Here is a 20,952-nt window from a genome sequence, read left to right as displayed (position 1 = left end):
TTGCCAATAGTTGTCCATTGGAGATAGCTTCTTGGTTATGAATGGAAGTTTGTGTCTACTTCCAATTTTAGTCTAGGGACCCCATCTGGCTTGGACCTGTGCAGGCTCTGTGCATGCTGCCACAGTTTCTGTGAGTTCATGCATGCATCAGACCTGTTTAGTCTGGAACATACTATTTCCTTGGTATCTTCTATCTCCTCTGACTCTTGAAACCCTTCTGTCTCCTCTTCTGCATAGTTCTCTGAGACCTGAGGGAAGTGGTTTGATGAAGACACCCTGTTTAGGACCGAGTCTTCCAAAGTGTCTTAGTCTCTACACATTCTCCAGTTGTTGATATCTTTATTGATTCACATCTTTGTGGAAAGAAGCTTCTCTGCCTAACTGACACTGGCCTATAGGTGCAGCAGAATGTCATTACAAGTCATTTTATTGCTATGTTTCTGTAGCACACAAACAGTATTTTGTTTTCTACTAGGTCCATGTCCTATCAGGTCTCAGATCCTCGGCTGCCTGAACAGTGTCAGCTGTGAGTTCCCTCTCATGAAGTGAGGCTTAAATTGAATCAGATAGTGGTTGGTTACTCCCACTCTATCGGTGCACTATTGCAGTAGCTTATCATGCACGTAGGTCACCATTGGAGATAGCAGTGTATGCATCTGATTGGTGGTTAACTTTCTTCTCTGGCAGTGTGCAAAACACCTTCCAGTACAATGAACACTAGTTAGTAGCAGGTCCCATATCCTTCCTGTCATATATTTATAAATATTAACCATAGAAAGTTATCTGTAGAAGTATATGATTAAATAAAATATAATTTATTAATATGTAGCTAGTAATAGTCCTGCAGAATTATACACTCTGATATATTGCTAACATCACATCACTTATGACTGAAAGAAATTTCAGTCAAAATTCAGCAGTATAACCCCATGTATATAAACACAAATTTTAAATTCTAAATCAGAATCCAAGAAAAAGTTATGGAGATGCTTAACAGGTTAGAGTGCCTATTGTGGAACCATGAGGACCTTAGTTCAAATCCCCAGAGCCCACTTAAATATTTGGGCATGGCAGACTCTTCTGATAGGAAGTGGAAACAGTCGGACTGTGAGTGGCTGATGGCTGCAAGCCTAGAAACAGATTCAGTGAGGAGCTGTGTCTAAGGACTAAGGTGTACACTCAGAACAGGGCAAGGAATGTCCTTGTATGACCTCCATGGCCATGCATCTGTGCACAAATGTGCACATGCACCATTCATATACTTCAATAAATCGATAAACAAGTTGACTATTTTAAATGGTAATATCTTCAAACTAATCTAGAGTGGTTAGATCTTTGATGAGAAATAAATCATGACAAGTTTGCCATGCTTCCTGACATCACTCTTGAACATGCCTCCTACCTATAATAAGTCATTAGTAGCTTCATAACATGACATTGATTAAATACTAAGTGTTGAGTTTTCTAAGCTTATATCTAAGACAGTCTTATAGCCTCAGGCCTCTATATATGCAAACTATAGACCAAAATAATTCAGTGAGATTCTCTACTCAAATGAACACTAAGTTACTCAGGTATTATAGACTGAAGTTTCTCAATCCTGCCTGGTCCCACTTGGGCAGCAGCCATTTTTATAAAATAATCACTTAGAGGGTTAATATTAATTACAAACTGTTTGGTCTGTGTTTCAGGCCAATTGCTAGCTAGCTATTACATCTTAAAATAACCCATTTCTATTAATCTATGTATTTCTATGTGTCTTTTTGGCTTTACCTGTGTTCTATTACATCTTCCTCCCCAGGCAGTTCACAGCATCTCTCTGATTTGGCCTTTCTTCTCCTTGTATTTACTTCTCCTTAGATTTACTGCCTGGCATAAATCAAAACAGCTTTGTTTGTCGTAGTTCAAAACAGCTTCTTTATTAACCAGTAGTAGCAACAGTGTAGAGAAAGAACGTCCCATAGCAAGGTGTAATGGTCAAAGCCTGCTCCCTTGCACACTTCCATCAGCAGTCTTCACTTGTTGATACATGGCAACATTGTCAAAAATTTAAGAGAGAAACAGGCAAAACTGCCTTCACTTTCATCATTTCTATATTTACTCTCCAGGATTTCTATCAGCATCTTTTTTTTCTGCTCTGTGCTTCCAAATTAGGATAACTTTAAGAGAAATACAATTGCCTTTTTCTTCTTGACTCTACATTTGAAATCTTGTCTTAAATACTTGTTTCCTCTCCAGAGTGTATAGATTTCTTTCAGTGCATGGAAATCGTTCATCTCCTTTCTTTTGAGGCCACTTTCATAATTATCTTTTCAGATTGTAATGTCTGATCAGTGTTTGTGACCAGATACCAAAAAAAAAACTGTCTCTGCAATTGGTGGATAATTTCATTGCATATCACATTCAATAAGCTGAGAAAAAAATAAATCCAGGAATCCAAAAGAATAAATCAGAAAGAGCCAGTATTCCAGATGCATTTGTGATTCCTCAGACATTGGAAATAAACAGGAAAAGGACCAATTATTTCATGAATACAGCCTGTTGCTGTTTTGTGGTTCATTTGTTACAGACCATGATCCATGATTCACTAACAAGGTACTTATATCCAAAGCTGAAAATGGAGAGAGAAGTTCAGATTGTGCCTGAGGGCCAAACAAGAGAAAATGCCTTTGGCTGATTTAAACCCACAGTAGGCAATTTTACAGTGCACTCTCATCTGAATACACTTTATTGGAAAATGAAGCATCAAGTTTTCAAAGTTTAGAGCAATGTTTTTAAAATGTGTGCATGTGCCTTGTCTTTATACAAGTGAATATCAAAATGTGTTATTTGCTAATTTCTTTTCTTTCCTGGTCTTGACCCACATTCCCTGTCGTATAATGCACGGGTTTGGGATTTTTCTTATTATTATGTCTATTAACTGTAATTTAGACATTTTAAAAATATTTTTATTTTTCTCCTAAAACAATTTTTCTTAATCTAAAACTCAATTTTTCTTAATAAATGTTCACCTTTTTAAAGGAAATAACTGTTTTCACTCTATTCCTTAAGTTCTTCTACCAAGTCATGAATTCAACCTTGAAGTCATCTTGATTTCAAGGATATTGGGGAAGATAATAGATTATCCCATCCTTCTAGATTCACTTGACATTTTTAGTACCTTCATTGTTCTCAGCCTTCTAGCTTTTTCCTTAAAGGGGAACAGATGTGCTTACATATCCCCCTTGCTCTCTGTAATATAAAACTCATACCAGCCAATAGCCAATACTCTTCATAACAATACATGAGAACCACACAAGGGAATTGTAATAATTGCCATATGCTACATCGTTTCTGTACTACTTTTCACATAATGTGCATTTCTCTATAACTTAGCTTTTTTGTTTTGCTTGGTTTTATTTTTTGAGACAGGGTTTCTCTGTGTAGTTTTGGTGCCTGTCCTGGCTCTCACTCTGTAGACCAGGCTGGCCTCAAACTCGCAGAGACCTACCTGGCTCTGCCTCCCAAGTGTTGGGATTAAAGGCATGTGCCACCACTACTTAGCTTTAATAGTAAACAGAATCAATGTTCAATATTTTAATCCCAATTCCATAGTAAGAATTTAGTCATCTTAAAGAAATGTATATTTTGCCTCATAATTGCATATTGAAAATAATATAAAATATATCATTTATCATACTGATTTCTTCTTATTACTGTCAGGGACAAGGACAGAATCTCTAGTTAGTGGAAAAATACAGACGCCTGATAAGACAGGGAACTAGATCATCTTACAGTCAGGTTGCCTAGCAACAGGACATTGAGTCAGAGCCCTTGACCCTTTCACCCTGTAAACATCCTATACAAGCATCCTGTTAGCTTGCCCCACCTTATACAGATGACAGCTTCTTGCTCCCCCCACCCTGCAAGAACTATATAAACCCTTCTGGAGAAAAATAAAGTTGCACTTTGATCAGAATCTAGACTTGGTGTATTTCCTTTGTATCTCCTGTCCCTACATTCCCTCCTTAGGGTATTCGAGTTCCCGTTGTAGCCCTGCAGGCCGGGACATATTACAACATTTGTTTGTTGAAGAAAATATGTCAGCAGATTCTGCATTACAGGGAGATACACTTATGAATCCCTAGATAATATTTTGGTTACAACTTTCCTTAGGATCATTTATTTTAAGGCATTCCTTTAGACTCCTCTTAGCTGTTGTGCTACTGCTAGACTAATGATTTACGGGAAAACAAAATGCACACTGTGCACATTGACATGTGCACTCCAGTTCCTCCTATTTCTGCACAACTTCTTTTCTATTAAACAATCACAGGAGGCTACTAAGAACTTATTTAGGAGCCGGGCAGTGGTGGCGCACGCCTTTAATCCCAGCACTCGGGAGGCAGAGGCAGGCAGATCTCTGTGAGTTCGAGGCCAGCCTGGGCTACCAAGTGAGTTCCAGGAAAAGGCGCAAAGCTACACAGAGAAACCCTGTCTCAAAAAAAAAAAAAAAAAAAAAAAAAAAAAGAACTTATTTAGGAATTCTATACTTGCATTACCTATTATATATTATATAAATTCTGAAAGTTATATTAATTTACCTTTCAAATAGATTACATTTTAAGAAAACAAATACTGACATTCTGTACATAAATATTGGGTTCAAAATATTGGCTCATTTATCTCATTCTGAAACCAGTGAGCTGTTTATGTGGAATTGCAGGAACACTGTTTTTGAAAGGAAAGAAGCTACAGTTGTCAAGGGTTATATAAGACTGCCAGGTCTATGACAGCATTTACTATTCTTGATCCAAAGTCCCAGAACTATCAAGAGAACACATATTAAAGCATTCAGAGAACAATATGTAATGTTAAGATAGGTATTAAATAAATAATTGGATGTTGTGTGTTTTATTTGAGTCTAACATCTCTTGAATGATTTCAATGTATATAGGGCTAAATATACAAATATTTTCCATATCTTTCTACTCTCTATATAAAGAGTATACAGTTTGGATTGTATGTGAAACGACACACATTCTCTCAATCAAAATACACCAACACCCTACCTTCAGAGACTTCAATGAAGAGTGGATCATGCATTTTCAGTGTCAACTGGATTTCTCCCTAAGGAGTTTGGAATGCAGACTGTGAATTGGTAAAAGAGTTTGATATGCAGGATTAAGCTGTGAAAATAGACATTTACATAATTTCTGGAACTCATAGGGAAAAGGCATTCATAGTCCTGAAAGTTGTTATTAGGCAGCCACGTAGAGAAAAGAGATGAGCGTATTAATACCAAGAAAGTAAGAGATTCAAGCAAAGACTGAGTTATATACACCTCCAAATCAGAAGGGAACTGAAATATCATAACAATGAGAAATAATCTCCTGCATGAATACAATATGTTTGCATCTTCAATAAACATTGACTTTGTAACTATGACCCAATATAATACTATAAAGATTCAGGATGGGAAAGAGTGCTCTGAAAAACCACTTTCTGAAGAAGAAAAGATTATTGTACACATGAACAAAAAACAGCTGTGCTTACATTTGTAAGACTGAACCCAGCCATATTCCATGCTGCGGTAGAAAGGCTTGAGTTAATACTTGTTGCGGCAGGAAGATTCCACTTCCTTAGTGAGAACACTAGGTAGTTGCCCCTATTAAGTAAATAACCCCCCATACCCACACAAGCAAGAGTAATTAAATGAACTATGCCATAAACAAATGGAAAAAAGTCTTGAAACTAGGAAAAGAATTTTTTGTGAAGAGGGGTCTGGTGAATGAGGGAAGTAGATAAAAAAGAATAATGATAGGGCCGGGCAGTGGTGGCACATGCCACCTTTAAACCCAGCACTTGGGAGGCAGAGCCAGGCAGATTTTTGTGAGTTCTAGACCAGCCTGGCCTACAGAGTGAGATCCAGAACAGGCACCAAAACTACACAGAGAAACCCTGTCTCGAAAAACCAAAAAAAATGAACAATATGAACAAAGTACATTGTACACACACACACACACACACACATATATATGCATATATATAATGTATGTGGTATCCAGTTATGAATGTATGAACAAAAAAGAAATGAAAATTTAAAAAATAATATTATAAGTAGTTCCAATTTCTAATAGGATTTTATCTTTGTAAAAATGAATTAAAGTTAGCTGTCAGAGTCAATAAATAATCACCAAATTAATAATTCACAATTCATAACATTGCATATAATGATGAATAAAATAAACAATATTTTTCACATCCCAAGCAGTTTATACTTGATGCAACGTATATATAAATGAAGAACAAATACCAATACAACAAATAAGATAAACATCAAAAACAAATGCTAGCATGAAGAATGGAGGTGGTCACGAAGTCATACCATGGGTGAGGTTCTGGTGACAACTGATTAGTGCAAAGGAAGGAAAGTTGGTTTCCTTCAGAAATGCAAAATGTGAGATGCTGCTCACTTTCCAGGAGATGATCTAAGGCCATTCACATTTTCACAGCACTAAGTGGACTCAATGGATTCTAAGAAACAGACAGGGAGTTGAGAGGAAATAATGCTGGGGAAACCAGGAGGAAATGATGTTTGGTGGAATGGACAATGAGGTTAAAGAAGACACATAAAATGCACATATGGAATTATCAAACTAAAAGGGGCTGAAAAACTAATTACACCTAGGAACCTTAAGCTGTTCTATCAGGACCTCGTATAACCTTAAAATTACTGAGTTATTTAAAAAGTTTTTCCATTGTGTTAGCTTTATCTATAGATATTACATTAGAAATTAAAACAGTAATCAAAATATTTACTAATTTTACTGATTTTTTAATCGTACTGATTAATACAATTATGTAAGTGTCAACAGACATAGCATATTATGGTAAATACATCCACAGAGCAAAATTAATTTGTGAGTAGTATTGCTATACATCTTTTAGGAATATCATTAATGTGAAGCTTAATGAGGAACTGTTGAGTTTTGTCCTGTCTTGAAGTTTTTCCTGATTAAATTGGATGAAGTTGATCCAGCAATCTGTAGATGAGTATTTGAGATCACATGAAGAGTACCTAAAATAATAGAAAATCCTGTGATCTTCCAAGGTACGTTAACACATTATGTGAAACCCATTGGTGTGATTAGGTATAATTTCAACATAAACTATTAATAATCAATATAAAACCTTTTAAGATGATGTTAAATTGAAAAGGCTATAAAATAGCATGGGAAGAAGATTAGATATATATTATTTCTGGTTTTATGACATAAAAGAATTAGAAATCTCCAATACCAAACTAAAATCCAAAGGACACTAAAATAAGAAGTTGTTCCTATTGTTTGATGTTTAGATCATTTCCAAAGAATTTCAGGTCAGGAAAACAGACAGAACTTTTCAACTCTGGGTGTTTGCATCCAAGTCAACTACTAATTACTTGACCTTAATCATTTTAGTTATCTTCTAAGTGTCGTTTTCTTACAGGATGGAAATTTTCATAGAGCTTATTAAATCTATGCCATTTGAGAGTGGAGGAAATGAAAATGAATGACTCCTTAAGTTTTATGGCTCAGGAGGAAATAGTAACCTATGTAAGTTTAAGATAATATTCACTGTTCAAGTTTATAAAAGCCTAGAAAGTTATCTGGGGTTTTAAAATGGTTATAATGCTTTCCATGTCACATGGAAACTTTCAGCTGACAGAGACCATTGCAGCTCAGTGTAACTTGAGGAAAGCCGCATAAATTCCAAAATGTCTTACATTTAGTCAGGGTCTTAATGAAATTCCGGAGACTTAGGTTAAGACACACACCTTTAATCACAGCACTTGGGAAGCATAGGCATGCATATTTCTGTGAGTTTGAAGCCAGCCTGGACCACAAAGCAAGTTCCAGGACAGCCAGGGTTGTTATACAGAGAAACCCTGTCTTGATAAATAATAATAATAATAATAATAATAATAATAATAATAATATAAAAGTAATTCTTTACCAAAAATGTTTTAGACTTAAAAGATTTTAATACCACCCTTCCTTTTATTAATTTGATTTTTTTGATATATTGAAGAATTAGACACCTACAAATGATTCTTTGTCTCCACTCATGTTTCCACTTGTATATTGACCCCCACAGACTGATTGCAACTCCAAAGCAGGCGCTGGATTTGCATGTCGAAATGAAACTTGTCTTCTTATTGATATGAATAACATGTTCTGTCAAATTTAAAAATAATCTTAGTTTCCTTTTTTGTTTTAGAAATTTAAATCTCACAGTAAGGAGAAAAGTGCTTTAACGTTTCACATAGTGCTAAGTCTGCAAACGATGCAGTGTTAGGAAATGGTTTCAACTACATAATGTGTCTTAATTAAAGACAACTTTTCTTAAATGTCACAGGGAAAAAATGTGCCTGTGGTAGTAAATACCTTTCATCCCATATCTTGAGAGGCAGAGGGAAAAGGACTGATCTGAGGTCAGCCTAGGCTACATAGCAAGACCCCATATAAAAAATGAAAAAGAAAGAAAATAATTAAATCTGTTCAGTGAGTTGTGTAATATCATGTCCTAGAAATTTTATCATGTATACATGTGACAGGTATGCATGAATAAATTAAAACCAAAGTTTACATGGGAAGGGTTTGAGTCAGAAACCAAGATAAAAACAGAAAAAAAAATTTTTTTTTGGTTGTTTTTCAAGAAAATCCCAAAACCTTGGATGTCCTGGAACTCTGTAGGCCAGGCTTGAGCTCACAGAGATCCTCCTGTCTCTGACTTAGAAGTGCTGGTATAAAAGAATGTACCACCACTGCCCAGCTAGAAAAAATATTTTAAATAAATGTGTGCAATAAAGCAATAAACCTGCATCTGAAACTCAGTTCTGAGTTTCTAGCTAGGATGAGCAAATATAGCAATAAAGCTAACCTGGAGATCAGAGGACAGAGCCAGCCACTAAATTAGACATAGAGGTCAGGCAGTGGTGGCACACATCTTTAATCCAATCACTCAGGAGGCAGAGGTCTGTCTGGATCTCTGTGAGTTCAAGGCCACACTGGGCTACATGAGAGAAACATAACCAGGCAGTGGTGACACACGCCTTTAATCCCAGGAAGCAATATGGCAGGACTCAGAAAGATATATAAGACGTGAGGAAACAGGAACTCACTCTCCTGAGGCTGAGGATTTCATAGAGGTAAGCTAGTGACTGGCTTGTTCTCCTTCTCTGATCTTTCAGCTTTCACCCCAATACCTGGCTCCAGGTTTTCTATTAAGACCAATTGGCAACTCATGTTACCATAAATATGCAGCATATGTGTGTAAATGCAAATGTGTACAGAAACATTCATAGGCTGCATATCTACAAAATTATTAATTTAAAATATTATTGAAGACCCAATTCTAACACAATGAGTAGGATGCTGAGCCTATGGAGTATCCATTACTTGGTCAATAGAGAAAACTGGGATGTGAAGAACACGTCCTTTGTTAGAATATGAGGTTATGGATACAGTTATGGCAGCTTAATCCTTCATGTTATCCACCTACAGTTCAGCTGTAAATTTCAACATGGAAAATTATTTAGTAATTTATATGTGAGGGTTGAAAATTGCATTAAATACTTCCATAAATGGCATACTTCCAAATAGTACATTGTAGGAATAAAACTTGTACTGTAATAATATTTCAAGATAACGGCTTTCACTCAGGAAGAATAGCTTGTCTTATAGAAACACATAAGTCTTACCAAAAGGAAGGTTTGGAACAATAAAGCTGGCAACTTACATGTAAAATAAGAAAAGGAGGGAGTTGAAGTGGACACCTGTTATCTTACTGTTTTTGTTGTTAAGTTTCTTTTAGTGTTCACATAGAATCCCAAATCTGACATATTATAAACAGTTTTTTACTAGAGTATCATAGAAATATTTAGGGTTAAGTGCCTGTGAAGTCTTAGAAGTATACATAGCCTCATTTACTGTGTTTACTATAGCCTCATTTCAGAAAGTATTTGATTATACCATACTGAGAACAGTTTCCTTTACATTCATCTTAGGATGAAGAAGTGTGTGTGTGTGTGTGTGTGTGTGTGTGTGTGTGTGTGTGTGTATGTGTGTGTGTGTGTGTGTGTAAGAGGGGGTAGGGAGGAGAGAGAAGAAAGAGACATAAAGGTAGGAGAGTTACTTATGAGGACAGAATGATGGGTTTCAGGCAATGGGAGAAAGTATGGTGATGAGAAAGGGAAATAAGGAATGAAAATTTCTAAAGTTTGTCATGTAAATGCATGAAATTGTGGAAGCAAAAAATATAAAAAGAACTAAACTTAGGAAAGAAAAGATATCTATCTTTTTGTATAGGCAACAAAAAACATAATTCAGAGGATTAAACTTATTTTCTTTTGATTTCATTATTGACATGAAATTACCAGCTGTATATAATGTAAAGAAAATTATTTACCATTTGGGGAACTATCATGTTGTGCATTTTAAAAATATTTCTTTCTTCCTCTGTATATATGTAAGTTTTAATCATATTTTGTTCATGTTTCTGTATTATTTTGCTTTGATTTTTCAAGTTCTAATTATCTCTTTTATTTTTTATCATTTATTAATTTATTTTACATCCTGACCACAGCCTCTCCTCCCACTCCTTCTTCCCCTTTTTCTCCCCCTCCCTTCCACAATCCACCTCTTCCATAATCAGAAGGGGCAGGCCTCCCATGGGTTTCAGCAAAGCATGGCATATCAAGCTGCCTTTAAGGCCAAGCACCTCCCCCTGTTTTCAGACTAGGTAAGACAACTCAGCCTGAGGAATAGGTTCCCAAGAGCCAGCCAAAGCACTAGGGACAGCCTGTGTTCCCAGTGCCAGAAGTCCCACAAACAGACCAAGCTACACAATGACACATATACACAGAAGGCCTAGGTTGGTCCCATACAGGCTCCCCAGTTGTTGGTTCAGACTCTGTGAGTTCCCATGAGCTCGGCTAATCCCTTTCTGTTGGATTTCCTGAGATGTTCCTTACCTGACCTGTTTGCTACAGTCTGTCCTTCCTCTCCTCAGCAGGACTCCCCAAGAGCAGTCCAGTGTTTGACCATGAGTCTCTGACTCTGCCTCCCTCAGTCACTGGCTGAGAGCTCTCTGATGACAACTGGGATAGTTGACAATCTGATTACAGGGGATGGCCAGTTCAGGATATGTAGCCACTGCTGCCAAGGATTCTTAGCTGGGACCATCCTTGTAGACTCATGGAGGTTTCCCTTGCATCAGGCTTCTACCTGACTCAGTAAAGCCCCCTCCAATCATCTATCTCAGCACTTTCTCCCTCATCCCAGCCCCAACCCAATTCCTGAAGTTCCCGTGCACACTTGCCCCAGTGCAAATGTGTACAGCCGCTTTGGAAGTCAGTGTTGTGGTTTCTCGGGAAACTGGGAATCAATCTACCTCAAGGCACCGCTACGCCACTCCTAAGCATATATCTAAAGGATGCTCAGTCATACCACAAGGACGCTTGTTGAGATAAGTTTACTATTTGTAATAGCCAGAATCTGGAAACAACCTAGATGTCCTTCAACCAAGGGATGGATAAAGAAAATGTGGTACATTTACCTAATGAAGTATTATTCAGTTGTCAAAAACAATGACATCAGAAAATTTGAAGGCAAATGGACAGAACTAGAAAAACATCACCCTGAGTGAAGTAACCCAGACCCAGAAAAACAAACATGGTATCTACTTACTCATAAGTGGATATTAACTATAAAATAAAGGATAACTATGCCACAATCCACAGACCCAGAGAGGACGGGTAACATGAGGGCCCATGGGGATATGAATGGGTTTCCCTGGGAAGGGGAAATAGAGGAGACCTAATGAATTTCTTAACTCCAAAATATTGATAAGCTAGGACATAATAAGAATGCTTCTGAAGTAAGAATGACATTGTGAGACCAAAAAGAGCCATCTTAGAAATAAGACCAAAATGCTTTCACCCTAAAATTAAGGCCTAAGATTTCTCCTTTTGGGAATAGGCCATTAGTTACTGAAACCAGTCAGTTCAGATTCCAGAAACCAGGAAGTGTAAAAGTACAGAGTCACAAGATAGTCACGAGGTAATGCCTGTCAGACTATGGAATGTCCTCTCCCTGGTTTCCAGGGCAACTGAGCACAGAAATGCCCCCACCTGAGGGCAGCCAATGAGAAATGGTGGCGGGCAACCACTCCCTTAGAAGTAATTTCTAGAAGTCCCTAGAAGCAAGTCAATCAGAATTGTATCCATACTAGCACCCCTAAATGATGTAACCTTGTGACTTTTTCCTTTAAAAACTGAGCTTGCAGACAGGTGGGCACTTCCTCCAGCCTCCACTGTGTTGGATGTATTGGACGAAGTCCCTGCCTAGGCTTGTATTGCTTTTGGATATCCAGAATTAAACCTTGCTTTTGCATTCCAGCATGCTCGTCTTTGGTGGTCTCTCTGGGGGTCACGATCTGGGCACAACAACATCAGTTAAGAAGTTTCAATCACATACCTGCACAACATTTTCTAAGTTAAAGAATTTTCATTCCTCCTTCACCTTCTAAATAGAAAAATGGAGACAATACACAAAGCAGGGAGTGGTTTCCCACTTTGGGTAACTGTTGCCTTGCTTGCTGACCTTGACCTTGATATCTTCCCTATGCTAATACCCTACAGGTTCCACCCTCTTGAATGCTTAAAGGAAGTTCCTTGTCTGTGTATCCTGCATAATGGGTGTTAACAGCTTAGATGCAAGATTGTAAAACATCAGCAGTGAACTTCTGCCCTCCAGGGTTCTCCCATTGTGCTGTAGGCCTGTATTTAAGACCTCCTCCCTCCTTCAATAAAGGGCATTCAGCATAAAAAAAATAAAAATAAAAATAAAAAAAGGCACTGAGTGCTCTTCCAGAGGTCCTGAGTTCAATTCTCAGCAACCATATCATGGCTAACAATCAAAAAAAAAAAAAAAAAAAAGATGTAGGAGAAATACTTCTCACTTACATTTTTTATTTGATTCCAGTATCGACTTAAAAGTCCTCACCATATTAACTATGTTCTTAAAATTAAAGTCTTTAAGGATAGGAAAGTGTGTGGACTTCTCCTTTCAGCTCTAGGACCCTTTCTGGTGCAGAACCATGTAGACCCTGTGCATACTCTTGCAGCCTCTGTCAGTTCCTAGGATCTTTGCTCAGCTGATTTAGAGGGATTTGTTTTCTTGATGTCCTACATCATCCCGGCTCTAACATTCTTTCTGCTCCTCTTCCACAGGGTTCTCTGAATTCTGAGAGGAAGGATTTGAAGGAGATATTCCTTTTAGGACTAAGTGTTCCAAGCTCTCTCACTCTCTGCATAACGACTGGCATTGGGTTGTAAGACCAAAATCAGCCATCTTAGAAATAAGACCAAAATGCTTTCACCCTAAAATTAAGGCCTAAGATTTCTCCTTTTGGGAATAGGCCTTTAGTTACTGAAACCAGTCAGTTCAGATTCCAGAAACCAGGAAGTGTAAAAGTACAGAGTCACAAGATAGTCACGAGGTAATGCCTGCCAGACTATGGAATGTCCTCTCCCTGGTTTCCAGGGTAACTGACCACAGAAATGCCCCCACCTGAGGGCAGCCAACTCCCTTAGAAGTAATTCCTAGAAGTCCCTAGAAGCGAGCCAATCAGAATTGTACCTGTACTAGCACCCCTAAATGATGTAACCTTGTAACTTTTCCCTTTAAAAGCTGAGCTTGCAGACAGGTGGGCGCTTCCTCCAGCCTCCACTGCGTTGGATGTATTGGACAAAGTCCCTGCCTAGGCTTGTATTGCTTTTGGATATCCAGAATTAAACCTTGCTTTTGCATTCCGGCATGCTCGTCTTTGGTGGTCTCTCTGGGGGTCACGATCTGGGCACAACAGGGTCTCTGTGCTTGGTACCATCTGTTAAAGGAAGAAACTTCTCTGATGATGGCTGAGTAAAGCATATTGAATATAGTCATTTTATTGGTACTTTTTTTTAATCGTTTTGTTTTGCTTTGGAAGAGTAGTATTTGGTTTTACCATTAGTCCATGTTCAAACTAGGTCCTTGGTCACGCAAGCAGTGTCAGGTATGGAAGGGGCCGTAAGTCAAGTCAGATAGTGGTTGGTTCCTCTCACAAGCTTTGTGCCACCATTGCACTAGCACATCTTGCAGACAGGACACAATTGTAGATCAAAGTGTTTGTACCTAGGTTGGTGTTTATGTTTTTATTTTAGTAGCATGCGGGTTATCTTCCTGTATCAAAGACACTAGCTCATAGTGATGAAGGCTCTAGGTAGACATTAACTGGAATTCTCCATGAGTTCAGTGAGTTATGAAGGTGCTGTCTTTAGCAATGGGCTTTTCCAGCAGTTTGTACGGAGCAACTTATTGTCTTGGTTACAGTTTACTTTATCTAAAAATGTGGCACGTATATACAAAGGAATACTACTCAGCAGTAAAAAACAACGATATCATGAAATTTGCAGGCAAATGGATGGAACTAGAAAATATCATCCCAGACCCATAAGTGAATACTAGATGTAAAGCAAAGGATAACCAGACTACAACCCAAAGCTCCAGAGAAGCTGGTTAATAAGGACCCCAAGAGGGACACATAGCCCAGTGAAGGAGAAATAGATGAGATCTACATAATCAAATTGGGGGTGAGGGGAGGTAATGGAGAGCAAGGGATGGGGAATGAGAACATCAGGGAACAGGAGGTTTGAACTTGGACAGAGACAGAGTGAGAGAGCAAGGAAAGAGATACCATGATAAATGAAGACATCATGGGAATAGGGAAAAACGGGGTATGTGGTGGTATTGTGCTTCCCAAAATATTGTGCATGCTAATAAACTTATCTGGGGTCAGAGACAGAACAGCCACAACAATAAAAATGAGGATAGGCAGTGGTAGCACACACCTTTAATCCTAGCATTCCAGAGGTAGAAATCCATGTGTTCAAGGATACAACCAAGCATGGTGACTCATGTCTTTAATCCAGGGGGTGATGGTAGAAAGCAGAAAGGTATATAAGGCGGGAGGACTAGAAACTAGAAGCATTTGGTCTGGTTAAGCATTTGGCTGGATAAGAATTTGGCTGGTTAAGCTTTTAGGCTTCAAGCAGCAGTTCAGCTGAGAGCCATTAGGATGAGGACACATAAGCTTCCAGTCTGAGGAAACAAGACCAGCTGAGGATCCAGCGAGGTGAGGTAGCTGTGGCTTGTTCTGGTTCTCTGATCTTCTGGTGTTCACCCCAATACCTGGGTAAGGTTTGATTTTATTAATAAGAACTTTTTAAGATTCCTGCCACAGGGGTGTTAGGGAAGTTCCCAGGAATCCACAAGGATGACCCATCTTAGACTACTAGCAATAGTCAGGAGGGTGCCTAAACTGGTCTACTCTGGTAACCAGATTAGTGAATACCCTAACTGTCATCATAAATCCTTCATCTAGTGACTGATGGAAGCAGATGCAGAGATACATAGCCGGCTGCAAGCCAAGCTCCAGGAGTCCAGTTGATGAGAGAGAAGAGGGATTCTATAAGTAAGGGATATCGAGATCATGATGGGAAAACATGCACAGACAGCCAGCTAAATTAGTGGAAACCCATGAACTGTGGACCAATAGCTGTAGAGCTCCCATGGGACTGGACTAGGCCCTCTGGATAGGCAAGACAGTTGTTTAGTTTGAACTGTTTGGTGGCCCCCCAGGCAGAAGGATTGGGATCTGTTGCTGGTGCACCATCTGGCTTTTTGGAGCCCAGTGCCTAAGGTTTGACACCTTGTACAGCCTTGGTGCAGGGAGGAGGGCTTGGACCTGCCTCAACTGAATGTACCAGGCTCTGCTGACTCCCCATGGGAGACCTTGACTTGGAGGAAGTGGGAAGGGTAGTAAGTTGGGGGGGGGGAAGGTTGGGGGTATGGAGGGAGGGAGGAGGGGGAAATCTGTGGTTGGAGTGTGAAATTAATAAAAAATTTCTTAATAATAAAAATTTTAAAAAAAGAATTCCCATGGGACCCCTTTGAACAACAACTCAATTAAATGTAGCCCAATCTCAGTACTGGAAGCTTCATTTGATGACAAGAGATGTCCAGCTTGGGTTCTGTCTCCACCATTATTTGGAAATTATATTTAAATTGTCTTCATACATGTATATAATTTAGAAGCTTCTACTGTATGCTCTTAAAGATGGCCATGGGAAGATTTCCAGCCCATCCATGGAGGGACAGAATTGATTTTAAAACCATCAGTAATCACATATCCATGAAGATCTGATACTCACACTCTCTGAGGTTATCTGCATACATGTGAACATCCCACACATAGACATGTGCACATATAGGTCATTAAAAAAGAATCTTTTTTTTTTAAAAAAAGCAAGTTATGTTATATTTTATTGTGTCAGGTGGATGTCATTTGAACTTTATTTTACAGTGAAAGCTGCCAAATTCTAAGATCCATGGCTACCTAAGCTGCTGGGATTGAGTGTTGTACGAGGACTCATCCCTATACATGACCATTACACCACCCCGTCTAATGCATACAATATATTTTAAGAAAGAGGAAAGGATGTTTATAAGAATCAGGTGGTATGATGAAGAACTTAAAAATGTCACTCTGTAGCCCTGCTATAACTATTGTAGTCATGGACTCAAGAACTGTGTTTACCTTCACTGTGAACACAAGATTGGCCAGATTAACAATCAGTCATAGAGGTGGGAGGGGCTCATGGAGCCCAGTCCCTTACTGCTGAAATAAATTGGCTATTGATAGATTCTGTGAGGAGAACCATTGTCTTCAACTTTGTATTCACTGCTGAGACCAGTAGGTTCCAAAAGAGAGATGTAAATCCATGGTTACATAAATGGCGCTCGGTGAGTGGGTCACAAAACAAAACAAGGTTAGACATCAGTAGGGAACGGTCGTCAAGAAAAGAGGGGTAAAAAGAGGTAGGAAAAGACCGGAGAAGGCGAGTGTGTGAGAGTAGTCAGTACATATGACACAAGTATGTGACGTTGCCAAGAACCAAGTGTTCTTCCTTTTATGTGTATATGTGTTTTTCCCGTATGTGTATCCCTGCACCATGTGCATATTGTGCCCTCAGAGGCCAGTATAAGACAATGGACTCTGAGGAACAGGAGTACAGATGGCTGTGGTGGTCAGAGGACCAGTCACAGGATTCGGTCCTCTTCTCCCATGTAGGTTCGAATTCACATCCTCAGGACGGGCAGCAGGTGCCGTTACCGACTGTGCTCTTTTACAGGCCCCATGATCAATTTTTCCTGGCTCTTTATTTAGGAGCTCTGTAAGAAATCTGTACATTCACAAACTTCCTTTGTTTATTATTGTTTTTGTCCTTAACTCATAACACTTTTTATGTGCAAATAAATATGTTCAAGAAAATATCATCACCCACCTCCTTTCTTATCAGTATTGTAGCTCCTGATCCCTGTTTTCATTTCCACTGTAAAATATTGTTCTTTATAGGCAAAATTATAACACTATGGAAATGTCACTGATGCTTCTAAATGCAAATATTACTTTTGGGAAAAGTGATCATATATATCTTCCTGAAAGGAATAATTATATTTAAAATAATTACATGTGTGTTTATGTGTATTATAGATAATATATAATTATATGTAATAATTGCATGTGTGTGTGTGTGTGTGTGTGTGTGTGTATGTAATTATTTTCTAGTTCAGTGAATCTATTCCAATGCCTGGCCTTGAGAGTACCGGACAATGTTGCTCTAATTGAGCTATATCCCCAGCATGTAAAATTATTCTTGTATGTAAGGGCTATTACTGACAGAGTTGCATTTTACTGACCTCTGTTAAAAACAGTAAAGGTTAAGAATTGCCCCGGAGGAGGTGGGAATGGGGGGTAGCCTGGGGGGAAGGGGAGGGGCACTGGAAGAGGGATAACAAGGGAATCTGTGGCTGTTATGTAGAACTGAATGGTATTGTAAAATAAAATAAAATAAAATAAAATAAAATAAAATAAAATAAAACAAAACAAAACAAACAAAAAAAAGAATTTCTCTCAGATTTTGTGACTCAAAAACGATTCACTAGGGAAAAGGGGGAAAAATAAGAAACCACTTTTCTTCCTATAGATAGGCATGAACAGCAGACACCTTGTTTGTTTTACGATAAGGTAGAGACACAGAATCTCAAAGTCACATTCAGCGTCTCATACTGAATTAAGAAACAGTGTGTATTGGTTTAGAATTCTGCATTTTATTCCCATTTGCAAATTAACATTTATAAAAATAAAAAATGCATTTAGAAATAAAAACAATTATGTAGAATGCCTTAGTATTTATAGAATGCTAAATACATTTATTGATTAGTTGTTTTTAATATAAGAAAAACACTCAAATACAATTGCTTTAGAAAATTCTATATCAAAGATCACCTTTGAGTGAGTTGTGTTTTATCATGTTTTCATTGCATTTGGGCATTCCATAGTATATTTTCTAATATTCAACACCCGGACTTCTTCAAGAAACTCTCCCACCTCTCCACCCACCCAAGTTCTCCTTCTCTTTCTCTCTCTTTTTTATAGCCCGTTGTATCCAGTTTGTTTTGCCCAGATAATCCTGGGTTTGGGTACTGCTGTGGACTGTGATCTGTCTACCAGGAGTCATGTCTTACAGAAAACTGACTCTTTCTCATCTAACGGCTATTACATGCCAACAGTTTCTCTGCTAGGAGTGGGATTTGTATCTACCTCCCCTCTCCATTCTAGTATTTTTCTGTCTTGAGCTGACACAGGTCTCCTAATGACTTACTGCCATACTAATGCATTTTCCAACCTTTATTATAAATGTTTCTCCTTACAGTAGATAGTGATTAATACAGGAGTTCACAACTAGTCAACTTGAAGAGAATGAGAGGATTTGGAGTGCACAGCCTTCAATAGAACAGCTATATCTTTCCCTTTCCTTCATGACTCAGGGATTATCATGGAATAAGCATTGGAAGATTATATAAACCAGAAGTTGTGGATGATTACAAAGAAACACTGTTTTCCACAAACTGCAGGACAGTTACTCATATGAACTCACAATCATTATGACAGCGTACATGAGTAAATAGTATTTTTAAATTAAAGAAAATATTTAGAGATTACTAAAACTGAATGTTGATGCATATTAACATAGTGAGTAAATTGTGGAAGCTTCTAGTAATGCAATGATATAACATGCTTCAGGGAAGTAAAAATATATTTCTCAGGTATGATTCTGAAAGGCAAAGCTATGGGTGATAGATTTTCTCTGTCACTATATAACTATATACATATAATATATAATATGTAATATGTAATATATAATATATGTATAAAACATGTGCTAAAACTTGTGAAATATAATGTGTGACACTTCATGGAATTTAGATATTAAGGGAATAGTGGTCATAAATATTGCTGTTAGAATAGCTGAAAGGAAACTGGTATTTAAACTATTTTGTGATTTCATAAACTTTTCTAGTTATGGTAAAGACAATATGGTAATGCTGGGGAATTTTAGTCTTTTTTAATGCATGTCTTGTATGTTTCGAAAAGAAGCATGGGTAGATCTATTTATGGCAAAAAGTAAGAAAAAGTGTTGGTCAAGAAGTAACTCTACAAGGGCTGGAGAGATGGCCCAGAGGTTAAGAGCACTGGCTGCTCTTCCAGAGGACCTGAGTTCAATTCCCAGCAACCACATGGTGACTCACAACCATCAATAATGACATCTGTTGCCCTCTTCTTGCCTACAGGCATACACGCAGGCAGAACATTGTACAAATAATAAATAAATAAATTCTTTAAAAAAAAGAAGCAACTATAGAAAAATGGTACCTTTCCAATGCAGATTTTATATATGTAAATGATTATTGTGTTATTTTTATACTTCTCTGACAGTATTATATTGTTGTTTAAAAAATAAAAGAAATAGTAAACAAAGAAAATAAGAAAAAAATTAAAACATGACTACATCTATTCTAAGCCTGTTATGAAAGATAAAGATATTCTTAAATTTCTCTTATGGATTTAAAGCAGCTTAGATAGACACATAAATACCAGTTCTGGGGTGAAATGCACAAATCTTCCTGAACTAAAGGTGCCTTGGGAGGCTCAGGTACCCAGGAACCAAGCCCACCACTCCAGGCTATCACTCTAATTTTTCCGGAAGTTTATACTAAAGTACTTCATGAAAAAATAGAGCAAAATTAGTTTTACTGACTACCCAGTGGCCCTTTAGTTATTATTTTGTATATTTACTCACTTATCCATGTATTAAGATATTTTAATGAATTCATTTTATTATTGTAATGTAACTTAATGTTACAGACATTTCCTTTCCTAGAATAAAGTCCTATGAGAAGGAATGGAATCAGAAATCATAATATTAAGTAAAGTTACCGGGACTCAGGAAAACATAGTACATGTTATATGTGTGGAACCTAAGGGAACTAATCTAAACAAAGACAGCATGAGACACTAGAGAAATGTGTAAATAAGAAGAAAGATATCAAGAGTTCCCAAGAAGGATGGAAATGACTGATGTGTTACATCACAATAAAATCCAATGTTATGTACAAGATATATATTCCAATAATTATAAAGTTTAAATTTGATTTGTACTAAAAAAATTAAGCAAATTGATACTCGTATCATTATTGTACTAAAGAATGTATATTCTAAAGGTCAATTATTGAGATTACCAAAATTCTTTCTAGAAAATATAAACACAATTATAAATATCATTAGCTATTATAAGCACAATGTAACTTTTTATGTAACTTTCAATATGTGGACATTAAACAAATTACATGCCTGACTTTCTCATCCAATACAATAGCTTCATTAAATAGTTATTACCTTAATTTGCTTATGAAAATGACGGTTTAATGTTTCTAGTATTCTGTCTTATTGTAGAGTAAAGGAGATTGTTGAAATTCATTGGGC

The 20,952-nt window shown here is 37.6% G+C and overlaps 1 long non-coding RNA gene across 8 annotated transcripts in view; it reads right to left on the bottom strand.

The window, feature by feature from the left end:
• Positions 1-20,952, bottom strand: part of LOC114694123 — a 216,192-nt gene that overhangs the window by 139,103 nt on the left and 56,137 nt on the right. The gene's annotated exons all lie outside the window — the stretch shown is intronic.

Source organism: Peromyscus leucopus, chromosome 9 (genome assembly GCF_004664715.2).
Source record: "Peromyscus leucopus breed LL Stock chromosome 9, UCI_PerLeu_2.1, whole genome shotgun sequence".
Taxonomy (NCBI): Eukaryota; Metazoa; Chordata; class Mammalia; order Rodentia; family Cricetidae; genus Peromyscus; species Peromyscus leucopus.
The sequence above is the reverse complement of the archived record's forward strand: the minus strand, read 5'-3'. Positions and strand labels throughout refer to the sequence as shown.